This window comes from Spermophilus citellus, assembly GCF_964194105.1.
Source record: "Spermophilus citellus genome assembly, chromosome: 1".
NCBI lineage: Eukaryota > Metazoa > Chordata > Mammalia > Rodentia > Sciuridae > Spermophilus > Spermophilus citellus.
In genome coordinates this window covers 124,503,729-124,517,922 of record NC_138182.1, presented here as the reverse complement: position 1 = coordinate 124,517,922, position 14,194 = coordinate 124,503,729, and the positions used below count along the sequence as shown (strand labels likewise).

At 47.6% G+C, this 14,194-nt stretch overlaps 1 protein-coding gene across 1 annotated transcript in view; it reads left to right on the top strand.

Moving 5' to 3' along the window:
* The window catches only part of DOCK2 (dedicator of cytokinesis 2), a 400,926-nt gene that overhangs the window by 172,614 nt on the left and 214,118 nt on the right, over positions 1 to 14,194 (top strand). The window lies entirely within an intron of this gene.

Here is a 14,194-nt window from a genome sequence, read left to right as displayed (position 1 = left end):
CTGATTGATGCCACATGTCATGGAGAGGCCACAGCGTGCTCACCCATTCACTCATTGATGGACCTTTGGGCTGCCCTCCACTTTGGCCATGCCATTGTGAACATTTATGGATTTTTTTATTGAACACATTTTCATTTCTGTTGGGTAGAAATCTAGGAGAGGCTTGCTGAGGCATACCAGAAGTGTTGTGTTTATAAGGAACAGCCAAATTGTTTTCCCCAGGGGCTGCGCCGCTAGACGTCACCACCAGAAGCCCATGGGTCATTGCTTCACTCATGTCTTCTCCAGTACTTATTGCTGCCGTCTCTTTGGGTTCCAACAATCCTAGGGAATTCATGACCACTCTGGCGTGGTGTCTCATTAGGGCTTACTTTGCATTTCCCGACGATTGATGGTGCTTTTGTGTCACCTGCCTGTTATATTTTTAGTTGTTTTTATCTTTGAGCTTGTCCTTGCTCCTCTCTTACCCCACAAGCCTTTTGAAGGGTTTGCTCCTCTCTGAAATGGGCTGACACTAGACTTCCTCAGAGTGGCAGCCCACAGGAGAAGCATTTGCACGTGGGTTCCTTGCATATACACACATTTATTTGTGAATCCAGCATTTTATGAGAACCCCTTACATCCTCAGCACAAAGACTCATAAATAAGCTAGGCCCTCAAGGAAACCAGACCTTCTCTGGTGGGATGTGTTCAAACTCGCTGTCCCTAACACTGACTCATCTCCAGTCCCCTGAGGCCTCTGCACTTGCCCTCTAAATCCAGGATCCAGAACCACAGCAACCTTGACCCCTCCCTCCACTCACCTGCCTGGCTCTGTGGTCACTCCCAGGTCCCTCCGTGTCTGGTGCCCTGCTCTTACCCCTCCAGTGGGGGCCGGAGGTAGCCCCAGCACCCTCTCTTGCTGTTGGCTCTTGGAGCCCAAGGGCAAGGTCAGGTCCTTGTGCTGAGCATGCTGTAGGATGATTTTCTGGTTTTGTTCTCCTGCTACATTCTTGGGACCCCCTGAGGGCAGGGGCCGTGTTTTCCTCTCTTGTATCCTCTGCACCAAGTACGGGGCGGGCCTGGCATAATGGGGAACCTCCATAAATATTCACTGAGCAAATGAACTAGTGAGTGAATGAGCGGGTGCACTGTTCCCTGGAAACGCTGCCATATTTCATATTCCATACATGTTCCCTCAGTATCGAGGACCAATATCAGGGAAGGAATTGCCTGTGCAGATAGATGTCCCTGTCCCCGGGGCCCACCAGGAGCCTGCAGAGCTTCTAGGTTGCAAGCTGTGGCGTTTGTCTCAATGACTCTGGAGTCTGCTGGTGTAAGGAAGAGAGTGCCGAGTGGGGCTTTGAGCAGCCTGGAGTGAGCCCACCACCGAGGACGGCACTGTGCCTGTCACCGAAGGGAACTGCAAGCAGGTGTTTCTCAGACGCTGCTTCATCTTCACGAAATAGGCCTTTCCAGAGATTCCTGGAATAGAAATATCTCCTCCAAATTAACAGAAATGATGTTGGAAAGTAATTACTCAGGGGTCAAGAGTCCCTATCTTAGCGCTGAAGGCCCCAATTTAATTTCGAATTGAAATTTGTCAGGAAGGGCAGGTCCCCATTCCACCCGCCACTCTTAATTTTCCCAGATGTGATTTTTATTGGTTAGTTTCCATTGCTTGGAATATTAAACAATCAATATTTATGGCAAACGCCCGAGACGTGTCTAGTAGTTTCAAAATCCTAACAAGGCCTCGAGTGGGGGCAGGGCAGCAGGCTGCTACTCTCCTTGTTATGTCGTTACGTAGGATTGAATACTGACCCTTTCTTATCTGCAGGAGCAGGAACATCGTGATGAGAGGTGTTCGCTATTAAAAACCACAGGAGCCATCTGGCCGGCCGATGGCTTCTTGCGCTCTGTGCTTGTAACTATCATTTGCTAGTAATGACCACTCCTGATTGTCCTGTAGATCACCTGCCTGAACAATGAATCACTGATAGTGGCAATGAGTTAAAGGAAATTGTACAAAAACCAGAAGCAAAAACCCTCTTACGTGACTGGCGCTCTCTCTCCCTCTCTTTGCCAGAGTCATTTTACCTAAGTGACCAAGAACTTGACTTTGATGCTGAGAAAGACAGCTGGGTTGATAGACAGGGCATTTTGGATAAGTAAGGACAGGAGCAGAGTTCCACATGCTTACTGCAGAGAATTGGCTCTCTGTTTCTCTACACTTTTAACCTTCTAGACCTTGGTTTCTGCTGTGCAGTGAACTGCAACATTTTTATGATCTTTTTCATATGTCTAAGTTTCCTGATTTGGTCTTATTCCCACTCTTCCAAACTTCCAAGTCAGGGACCTACCATAGATTTTGCCTCATGTGTCGACCCTGGATGATTGGCAACAGCTGCCTGTAGTACTGTGTTGAGAAGGATTTAGAGGCTACATCTGGCCTCAGTGGGAAAAAGCTCTGAGTTGATTAGTGATGTCTGTCAGGGTATGCAATGGGCAGACAGTGATATGTGAAAGACACATTCAAATATTATGCATTGACTGAAATCATAGGTGTTCCTTTTTTTCCCCCTGGCCAGGTCCAAAAGCTCTCATATAATCAACATTCTCTTCTCCAGAGTCTTGGTTCCTTTAGGACGGTTGGAATTAAGAGCAGAAGAAAAATGAAAATTAGCAAATGACTTCAGAGAGCTTAAATTTTGCTAGGGGAGGTTTCTATCTGATGCAAGCTGGCAGTTACCAGATGTGAGACGTACCAGGGCTTTATGCATCCATGATGAGGAGAATATGCTACCAAGCATACTGGGACACAGATTGCAATTTTTGAGAAACTTAAAATATAAAAACAAAGTTTGACACAGAATCCTTCCCTAGGAGTGTGGCTCTCCTCTTGAGTCCTAATGCATAGGGGGTTGTCAGTCTTCCTGCCTTTAGGACATAGACTGGCTGGTGCTGGGAGATGAAGCCTTGTGTCTACAGTCCCACAGCTGGTTGCTGAGGCAGGACGTGGACGTGGACCAGGGACCTGGGAGCATGGGGAGCCGCCCAGCCCCCTGATATTCTTGCTGAGAGACCTGATCCTGTCTCAAGGGTCTCAGGACTGTGTGAGGGGAAGTTCCCTGGCTTGTCACACTGACCCCAGAAAACCTTGCTCCCTGCCTCCCTATGTTAGGGACAGCCATCCACTGGGAGAACTAACCAGGAGCTCAACTATGGTCAGGAGTTCTTGGAAGGAAAACGACCTGGTAATTCTGTTGAAATTGGGATCCAGCTTTTATTTGGGGTTGTTAAAATGAGTCTCTGGGTGATATATTTGGGGCCTAATTACCCCACTTTTCACAGAGGAGTCTATGGAGTGATTAAATAAAGGTAAATGCCATTGGCATCGTGCCCGCTCCAGAAACTCAGAGCACTTTGTTAAAAGGGGGAAAAAGAGTGGAAATGTGGAAACCACCCCATCCTCTAACAGCACCACAGAGTGTTCCCAGAGACTCCAGGCTTTGCAGCTCTGACTTCACTTCCCTTTCCTCAGACACTAAGTGGGAAATGGCCACCAGGCTGTGAACCCAAGGACTCCAGTGGCCCAGCAGGGGGCTGCATGATCCTTAGTACCAAATCTCCATGGAGAGCAGGTGTGGGGCCTGTTGGGTCATGAGAGGTCAGTTCCCATCCAGGAGGGGTTAGCTTGATCTTCACTTGGCAACCCAGCACCTCACCAAATAGGATATTGATAGTATCATTGTCACTTATTGAGCAAATATTCTGAGTGGCAGAGAGAGCCAAGCACTTGAGTTTTACCTCACTTAATCTGCATCAGGTACTCATATTTTATAAAGGAGGTAACTGAGGCACAGAGAAGTTATGTAACTTGCCTACAATCACACGGGTGGCTAGTGGGAGAGCTAGGATCTGAACCCAGGATGTACTAGTTCTAGAGTTCTTGCTCTTAAATAGCATGTTGTTTACTCTTCCATTATCGATAACCAACATCATTCTGGAGGTATCAACTATTTGAAATCAACCTGAACCCACGGCTGTCCTGCCTAGACCATGGAATACAATGAGATGACTCTCAAGGCTCTGTTCAGAAACCTGCCAAGCAGCATAGACTTTGGAGCCATTTGTATTTTGAATAATATGTTTAGCATCAATTTCCCTCAATTCTGGTGATTAGACCATAAAGAGCTATAAAGTTAGAATAAGAACCTACTATCTATTTGGTATTTATGAAGTAGGGGGTTAACCAAGTTGGAGAGTCTCAAGGGTTCAGAGGCAGGGGTGGGGGTCTCTTCCCACTTCCACTTCCTGCTGCTTGGCCCAGTCCTTACAAACCTCCCAAGTCCCAGTGTACCAGCCAGGCCTGGGCCACCATTGTCTCTCATCACCATCTCCTAAGAAGGCTCCTGGCCTCCCCTCTCAGCCCTTGCAAATTCATTCTCAGCTCAGGACTTCCTCTAAAGCAGGACTGTCTAGATGAGAAACTGTCTACTACCCCATGGTGCCATAGCACAAAGACCTCTGGGCATCCAACCTGTCCCTGTCCCTCTGCCAGTGTTCTCCTTCTCAGTGCCAGTCTGGTGGAACTTCTGTTCTGCTAGTGCAAGAACCCCTTTCCTCCTCTGAGCCCTCCTGCAGCCATTCCCTCTGCTGAAACCTGCTCCTCGCTGCTCCCTTGCTGGACCCTCCAGCTCCCTGCACTCACCTCAACTGAGTTCACACCCCTGCTCTCTTCAGTACCCCACAGTGCACCCCTCCAGTGGCATGATGGGTTCTCTTGACACCCTGGAGCGCCCCTGTGGCTCACTTCTGCATGTCCTGGATGATGCAATGAACACCTTCTGCCTGAGTGAAGGCTTTTACTGTCCATTTTCATTTACATATAAACCACCATTCTTTCCCCTTACACGCAAATGTCACCGTGGTGTCACGATTAGGCTGGGAGTCAGGGAGGAGTGAGGGCAGTTGCTGCATGACTGCACTAAGTGGAAAAAAATGGGGAGGAGGACACATTATCTTCACAGGACTCACGTGAAGGTGACGATGACAGTTAACATTGATGGCACATGTGTGTGACAGAGATACTACCAAGCACTTTCAGAGCATTATCAAATTTAATCTGTGAGATTGGCAAAAAATGATCATCATCCCCTCTTGAAGAGGAAATGGCTGTTAGAGGACTTGAACACCTAGCCCAGCATGGAGGAAGCCAGAATCCACCTCATATCCTGTTCTGCAGGCACTTAAAGCCTGTGTTCTTAAGCACTTCATGATCCACATCTAGGAAATAGTTTCCTTGACATAGTATCAGTTGAACTGAGAGAATCCCTGAGTGTGTATGTGTGTGTGTGTACGTGTGTGTGCATGCATGTGTGTGCATGTGTGTGTGTGTGTGTGTGTGTGTGTGTGTGTGTGTTTATGGTAGTGGGAGGTGAGGGATTAAGACAGAAAATAGTAAAAATTATACAAGAGACCTGAAATTCCCCTGGGTAGCCACAAGGTGGCATCATTAGCCAGGGGCAGCTTGGTTGCTGCCTTCTGTGATAATTTAGATGGTGTCCAAGTCACAAAAGTGGAAAGCATTGCTTTAATAAGGATTTTGATAATTACTTATGAGGTAATACTTGACTTAGGATATGTATGCAAAATAAAAAATGCATCACTATCTTAACTCTCACGGGACCTCTTGCACGTGAAGGCAGAAGTCATCTATTTGAAGTTAACTTCATAGAACTGGGTCTGGGTCTTAAAATGCCATGAAGAACTTGGTTAGGTGGACAGAAGAGGTTGGGGCATTTTGAGGGGAGCAGCATTTCTTGGCAGGTAGCCGATTCTCCAAACTTTGGGGAGCAAATTAATGGAAAGGACATACTCATTTAAAGGATAGATGAATGATGAGCTTTAAATAGTCCTGACTTTTAAAAATAAGGTGAGAAAAGGTTCGTTTTATGCCAGGTTCACTTTAAAGATTTTTTCCCCTAACAAATTCCCATATACCATACTGTGATGCATTATTATTTTTAACACATTGGGAAGAGGCTGTTCCCTCCTCCAAACCTTCCTTCTGATCCCTGATCCGCTGCAGGGCAGGGGAGTTAGAGGAAGTCTGAGGTCCTCCATGTGTTCAGACGGCTCCTGCCTCCTCCCTGCTCTGCCCGGTGGAGCCTATCTCTGCTGTGAGTTGATTCAACTGCTCCTGGACAGCATGACTCATGTGGCTGCCACTGTGAATGTGTCACATTTGATTCTGTGACATGTGCCTTGCGGTTCTGTAGAGCAAGTGAGCTCAGGCCCTGGGAAGCTGGTGTCCAGGCTGGGGTTTTGTTTGGCCACATCAAGGCCACAGCTTCACCCACACAGACCTTGGGAATCATTCAGTAGGTGCTGAGACCTGCAGTCGCAGAATGATCAGTGCATCATCAAAGCCTAATAAAGTCACTCCCAAACAGCTCAGTGCCTCTAAGCTTTTTTTAGTGAAGCTGGACAAATTCAAGTTTGGACAAATGATTTTATGTGTGTTCTTAAGTTCCTGTCCTGTTTCCTGGAAGAGGGGCCTGTCTTTGCTCATCTTTGCAGTACTTTAGAAACAGAAGGTCTGACATGGGTGTGGGCTTAGCACCCTCTTGCTCAGTAATGCATCCCAAGGGCCAAGAATTGGGAGTGAGCTGTGAGTTCAAAAGGATTTGATTGGCAAAGAGCTGATTCCTCTTCCTCAGGGAGTGAGAGGGTTTATTTCACAGCTCAGATCTGCAGCTCCTTTATCTATACACTGAGCCTAGTGGTGCTTAGGACCCACTGCCCCATGATGAGGTTGAATAAAAGAACATTCCTGAGGCTTGCAGCACAGGGCAGCCCATGCGGTGGGTCTCCCTTCCCTCTGGAGTCTTCTTCCCAGTTTGACAATGTTAAGACTGCTGAGTGGTTCCTGGCTGGGCCTTGGTTTCTTTCCTGGATTTGGGAAGTAATAGTCAGCTGTTGCTATGGCCAGTGTACCTGTCAGTTTTGTGTTACCATAACTAAATGCCCAAGTCAGGCCACATATGATGTGAAGGGAGGTTTGTGCAGCTTACAGTTCTGGAGGTTCAGGGCAGTGGCATCCGCAAGAGCTCAGTTCTAGTGAGGCCCATGGAAAATGGTGACAGCAAGGTCAGGAGTGTGTGTTGGAGTCAGCCTAAGCCTGGAAGCAGAAAGGCTGAGAGGGGCCAGACTCTGGCCTTCATAAGGACTCTGGAGAGGAAGCCACCAGGGAGTCCCAGGAGGACCTCATTCCAAGGAAATACCCCAGTGACCTAAGTTCCTCCCTTTCAGCTTTGCCTCCCCAAAGTCCCACTTCCTTCCAGTAGTGCCACCCAGTGGACCAAGCCTTCAGACCCCAGAGCCCTGGGGACGTTCACACCATAGCCCTGTGAAGAAAGCCCTGGGGAGCAGAAGACCACCCCAGGGGTCTCCCTCTGGGGCTGTTGTTGAGGGACAAGCGCTGCTGGGAAGAGACCCTATTGGAAGAGCTGCTAATGAAACTGGCCCCCACAAGACTGAGGTGCAGGACTTCCCCGCCTTGGGCACTGACCTTGCGTGACTCCAGAGGACTACTTCTGTAAATGGTCCTTCAATCAGAAATCACTTGTGTAGAGTGTATGCAGTGTTTGCTGCATCCATACACTGATACATTTGTGCATTTATATTATATTTAGGGTTTTTTAGAACACAAGGACATCCCGTGGCTTTAGTCAACAAGGAACATATCAACAAGGTCATCGAGGAAACTGAAGGTCAGGGAGGGGAAGCCCCGAGGTCTCACCAGGGGTCTCGCCCTCCCAGGCCAAACCCAGGGGCCCTGTTCTGAGTCTGAAATCATGTCCACATCTTCTGCTTTGAGGACACGTGACTTGCCCATTTCTGGAGTTGGCTTTTTCTAAAATAATTCTGCTTTCCTTTTACGATCAGAAGAGAAAACCTCAAATGCTGTTTCTTTAAAAATAGGAATTAATGAGATAGCCAAACTTCCCGAAGCATTTTCATGTATATAATTTTACTCTCCTAAACAGCCTGGAAAGCTGGGAAGACAGATGGCTCCTTTTACAGATGGAGGTGGGGGATGGAGCGAAGGCATTGGTTCAGACTGTGCAGAAGGTCCCGGCAGGAGTCGGTCGGCCCGGTCTGGTCTGATTCTCCCCTGGGCTGGGCCTTCTCTTGAGGTTTCCATAGTCTTGTTTGCTCCCAGTGCATTTCAACAAACTATGTGTGGCTCTCCCAGCCTCTCAGGTCATGTGGGAAGCCCTGGGAGGGTCCCAGAGATGGCAAGGACAGTTCCTGTCTCACAGGACATCAACTCCTGGTGAGATGAGCATGAGAGGTTGACAAAAGAAATCTCAATATGACATGAGAAGGGGCTGCCTGTACAGCGTGCCGTGGGTACTCAGAGGGTGGAGTGACTAATTCCGTGGCAGGGGCGGGAGATGAGCAGAAAAAGTTACAGAGAGGAGGTGACATTTAAATTGCAATTGCTGTCTGGCGTGTGAGTCCAGGCCCCCAGTTTGGCAGACCTAGACTTCACCCCCCACCCCCATGCCTTAGACCAAGACAGACTTCTTCTCTCCCCAAAGCTTCCATTTTTCTGCTGAAAAAAATGGGTCACCATCAGCTCCCTTGTGATAGTTTGCCGAATAAACAAGATGACAGATATGAAGCCTGTGGTTACTTCAACGCACTGAGCTTGTATCGTCACTATCAATAGTAATATGGCTGCCTTTTTCTATTCTCCCCTAATGAAAAATTATTTCCTGTAGTAGACAAGTGATGGGACAGTGTCCCACATACAGGGAACAGTGTCTGATAGCCTCTGACACTTTGGAAAGTGGCAGTAAGTTGGAGATGGGCAAAGTGACCTGGAGGAGGTCAGGCCCTAGTGTGAGGCTGGAGAGAATGAGCTGAGGAGTCCTGGTGGCTAGGAAGGCATCCTGAACTCCAGGGTGCTGGTGGATGCCATTGGAGATGTAAAGCCAAGGAATGACCCAGTATGTGTCTTAGAGAGATCCAGAAGGCTGGATGGAGAGGGCAGGACAACAGGGAGAGGAAGAAGACTTTGAAGGCCCCGTGGGGGTCCACTCAAAGGAGACAAGGGCTCACAGTGGCCAAGTCTTGCAATTGAGCTGTGTAAAGACTTCTGGGGCTTTGGAAGCTCCCCGTTGAGGTGAGCATAGCATCCCTCCCTCTCACTACTAACCTGTAGTGAGGCAGGAGGAGATGGTGAGCGACACTCCAGGAGGATACAAGGTCAGCCTTCAGTGGGTCGGAAGGAGGGTGGGTGACACGCAGGTGGGGTGAGTCGGAAAAGGACACCTGCTTATGTGGGCAGCCCCCTCATGGGACCATAAGCTCTCTGAGGCCAAGGATGCCTCTGTGCTCTTCTCTCAGTGTCCTTGGCACCTGGCCTGACACAGAGAAGGGGCTCGATGACTGTGTATTGAAGACAGTGACTATGAGGTGCACCTGAGCACTCTTGGAGGGGACAGGTGCCTGTTGGTGGAGATGAAGCCACTGCCCTGGGTGTGCAATGTCAATTGTGTTTAGCGTGGCTGGGCTTTTGCTGTCATTGATCCCAGGTTCTCAGCTACTATAGGTAGATTGTTTTTTATTTGAAAAACAAAACCAAGAAAACAGAAAATAATGACAACAAGAAGTAACTTCTGGTCACTTCCATCACCTGTCTGATTTCCACCTGCGGCATGGGTTCGGTTGCTTGGCGCTCAGCGTGTGAACTGCTCTGGAGTTCAGCAATTAAAATGACAGCCCGCCTGGTTCATGGAGGAAGCATCACCGGGTGTCACAACATTGTGTGCGCTACCTGGGAAACCAGATGAAGCGCAGAGCAGAGGTCACCGTGTCTAGCTGGCAATGTAAAAAAATGCACATTGAGGTTTTTGTCAGCAGAAAAAATTATGGGTTTCTTTTGAGTGGAATTTCATGTAATATACTTATGGATCCTGAGAATTTATGAAAGCCACTCATGATAATAAAAGCTTTTCCTCACTTTGCGGCATATAATCCTTTTGTTTGATTGTATTGTCTTTTCACTTTGGTTGCGGTGGAAGCCAAGGAAAAATGCTTTGCCCATAATGCTCCTCCAGATAGACAGACCCCACCCCTTTTTAAACTGCATTTGGTCTCAAATGCATGGGGTCACATGAAATAAATGCTGACATTTTAATAGAAACATTACAGCAAAAATAGTTAACAATCTGCTTTAATTTCAAAACTCATTTTCTCTCTCATACAGTGAGGCAGTATCTTGGTAAAATGTTCCAAATGCATTGGGATTTAATTATGATGACAATTTATTCTGAAACGAGATTAAGCTGGGCTGTACAGAATAAAGGTGCAGGGAGAAGGCCAGAGCGGGTTCATGTTCCTGAGACCTGAAAGCCAGGTGGCCACCGTGGAGGGAGAAGCCTTGGTCACAGTAACTGCTGAAGACCCTATCCCTGGGAGCTCAGGTGTAGACTGCACCGTCCTGGGTGAGGATGATGGACAGGGAATGCTGATAGTGACTTCTTTTTTTTTTTTTTTTTTGGATGTTTTTTTGTTTTGTTTTGTTTTCATTTTTTTTTTTATTGGTTGTTCACAACATTGACTTCTTACCGTCTCCTCCCACCGGATCCAATTTATCCGTAAATTTATTCCTACAGCAAATATCTGAATCCCACTGTGGTGAGTGCTGGGAATGCAGGGATGGCCAAAATACGCCCGTTCTACCTTAAAAGGACGCAGGCCGGTTAGGGAGAAATGCAGTCCACAAAGAAGAACACAGATTAGTGCACAGGGACAACTGTGCCAAGGACTTAGAGAGCAAGGTCTCTGTTGCCAGTTTAGACTAAGAAGCGCCCTTGGCGTGGTCTTAGTCACTGGCGTCACTATCCGGCAAGCCTCAATGGAGCTGGCAACAGGGCAGGGCGGGGGTGTGGTGTGGGACATTCCATGCAGAAACAAGTGTGTCCCCTGATCCTTTAGGGGCTGTTAGCATGTTGGGTCCATGGAACCCAAGGAGCCTCGACAAGATCAGAGGTCATACAGGCAAAGCGCCCCCTGGAGTTCACAGGAGAGGAGGCAGGGGAGGGTCCTCCCAGCCTCTGGGTCATGGACTTAACTCCCTAAGTTTATCAGGAAGCCACTGAATGGTTTTCAGGCACTGTGCGACATGGTTCAGTTCTAAATTTTTGTAGTGCTTGCTTTGGGTGCTGAGAGGGGAAAGTACTGGAGGAGACAGTGGGTGGGAGCAGGCAGCCCCCTGGGAGATCCCTGTGGAGGCCCGTGGAGATGCAAAGTGGTTTGGAACAGGAGGCCCTTCCACAGGAGGTGCACGGAAATGCAAAGAAGGGGTACCAGGCGCCAGGAGGTGTCGCAGGAATTTAGGCCTCAGGTTGTTAAAAAGCAGCTGGAAGAGAAGCTGAGGTGAGAGGACCCACAAGGGTCCTGACTGTGAAGCTGGTGGCGTGTTTTGCCCCATGATCCATGCTGGTTTTGCCCATGTGCCCATCCCTTTTCCTGGTGGCTGGGCATAATGATCACAGAGCATCATTGTTTCTTGGAACTTAAAACAAAATACCTTTTGAGCAGTTGCCGTGAGCAGTGAACCAATGGAGCTCAGCTCGTGGGAGAAGGGCTTCAACCTGGCACCTCACACATCACCCCCCACCCAGCACCTCCTTCCCTGGGTGACTGTGGCAAGGCTCCTGGCAGCTCATCTAGGCTGCCTTCATCTAACTGGACCCTGCTTCAGGTGGAAGGGACCTGGCTCTTGAAGTCGCCTTCATTTCTGGGATATGTGATTCTGTGTTCCAAGAATCGTCAGATCCCAGACTGTGAGCGGGTCCCATGTGCCCGGTGTTCTTCTGGGTCACTACACTTGGTTCCTCACCAAGTATCGCCATGGTTTTTGATGGTTCTAATAAGGTCAGGAACAATTTGTCCCTCACCCTGAGGAAACCTTGAGCCTGTGTCTGGCGCCAGCTGCAGCCGCCCAGGGGCGTCTTCCCTCCTCTCTCCCAATTTGCTTCAATCGCCAGTGAAGGAAGGCGAGTGCGTTGCTGAGCACCTGCTGTGTGCCCTGCAGCAGGCTCAGAACTTTCCCTCAGGTGATTGTGGGGACACCCTGGTCAGGTAGGGGTTCTGCTTTATATAAAGAGGAGCCAGAGGCTCACAGAGGTTAAGCCATTGCCCAAGGTCACCTAGAACAGAGAAGGGAGCAGAATGCTACCAAACCCAAGATTTCTGATTCCTGGTCCAGGTTTCAGTTTTGGTTTTGATTCCCCCTAAATTGGTCTTTCCTGAAGTGGGGGCCCGAGTCTCCTGACTCCCACACGTTGGCTTGGGGTGCAGCTGGTTATGGAGAAGGGTTGGCTCACCTGATAAGGAAGTGTTTTCTTTTCAATTCTCTCTCATGCCTCCTGATTCATCGGGTGGAACATGGTCTGGTGTCAAGGTGGCTTTAGGATGCACTCAATGGGGCTCGTACCCCTTTTCACAAAGAGCTGGTCTAGGGCCCAGCACCCCCAACTTTCAAAAGCACAAACACTTTTGAATATAATAAAGTTACTGTTATTTTGTTTCCTATTTTTGGAAGATGATTCTGCTTTTCTTTGTATTGATGACACAAAGGAACCTTTTAAAAACAAATAAATTAAGCAGGAAATAAAGGAAAACATGGAGTAAATCAGAGCCAGGTGTATGGGCCTAATGATAAAAATCCTGAATGCGTGTCTCTCTGAAGGCAACTGGGGATGCCTGCCTTGGTTCCCGTCACCTCCCTCACATGGTGAGGCTCCATGTGACCATCGAGACACTAACTTCTAAATCTGTTCTTTCTTTATCCCTGAAAAATGTCTTAAAGCAATTATAATAAATGCCATCCTTGCCCTCAGGACCGTCAAGGCTTGCTTATAATCCAAATCAACCCCTCCAATAATGGAGACTTCAAACCTAGGAAAAATATGTAAGTTTATTGCAAAAGATAATATTCCATTTAAAACGGTTTAGAAATTTACAAAACCTTACATTAGTACATTGTCTTTAAGAAGGTGCTCTATACGGGAGCAGGTACGGAGATCCAGGACAGCGGTACGTACTTTTTAACTACAGAGAAAGCGGCTACATAAATTCCTGCAATTTAAGTTGTTGTATCAATCTTTCCCCCTTCAGTTTTATAAAAGCAATTTTTGCTAAGTTAATCTTTCTCCACAAAACCATATCGCCTCCAGTGAAGCATTTCTGTAGAATATCATGGTCGATGTCACCAATACTTTACAAAGGAGCAGCGGTCTGCAATGGGGAGGTGAACGTAGAGTTTTGGTGTATGTATGTGTAGTTGTTTAAGCACAGAAACAATCCTTTTTTTGTCCGGCAGGAAGGTGTTTATCAAATCCTTTTTCCTCATAATGATTTTGAATGTTTGATTTTCAGAAGGGACCTCCGTCTCATTTTCAGGTTGGTGGCCCAAGCAATGCGGTGTTGTGCTTTGGTATAGAATCAGTAGAGCCACAGTTGGTTTTATTTCTGGAAACATCAACATTTTTCAGTTCTGATTTCATTTAATTCAGTTGAGGGTTGATGCAAGGTCCCCAACTGGATATGTTTGTGATGCCATGAGCTTCTTAATTTTGTGTGAGCTGTATTCTCCCAGGCTCACTGGGGCAAATGCTCTCGCTAGCTGAGTGGCTCTGTTCATTTGAAGTTGGAAGTTGCCCGGATCTTGCGGAGTAGGTAAAGCAGGCGCTCTCACCATTCAAGGATGGACAAACAGGCCCTGAAAAGTTAAGCAACTTGCCCAAGGTTAGTGGAATAGACTGCTCTGTTGCCTGGGTGTCTTAATTCTGGGAACAGGCTTATTTCCATTCCAGCATGATGCCCAAGAATATAAATTCATTTGAAATTAGCGTAAGCAAACCAAATTAAGATGGAAACTCTACTACAAGAGAAAATTACATAAGAGATCTCAAATGATTTTGCCCTATTGGATTATTCTCTGAGCTGTTCTTTTCCATTGCTGGGGCCCACCGAGAGCAGACTGTATGGATACAGACAGAGAGATCGGTGGCTTGTAGCCAGTGGTAGCATGTCTTATTGAAATGTGGTTTCTTAAGTATGACAAGTGCATTTATCTTAATTCTAACTTGACGTTATGTATTCCGGTCTCATTTTGTGGGTTTAAACA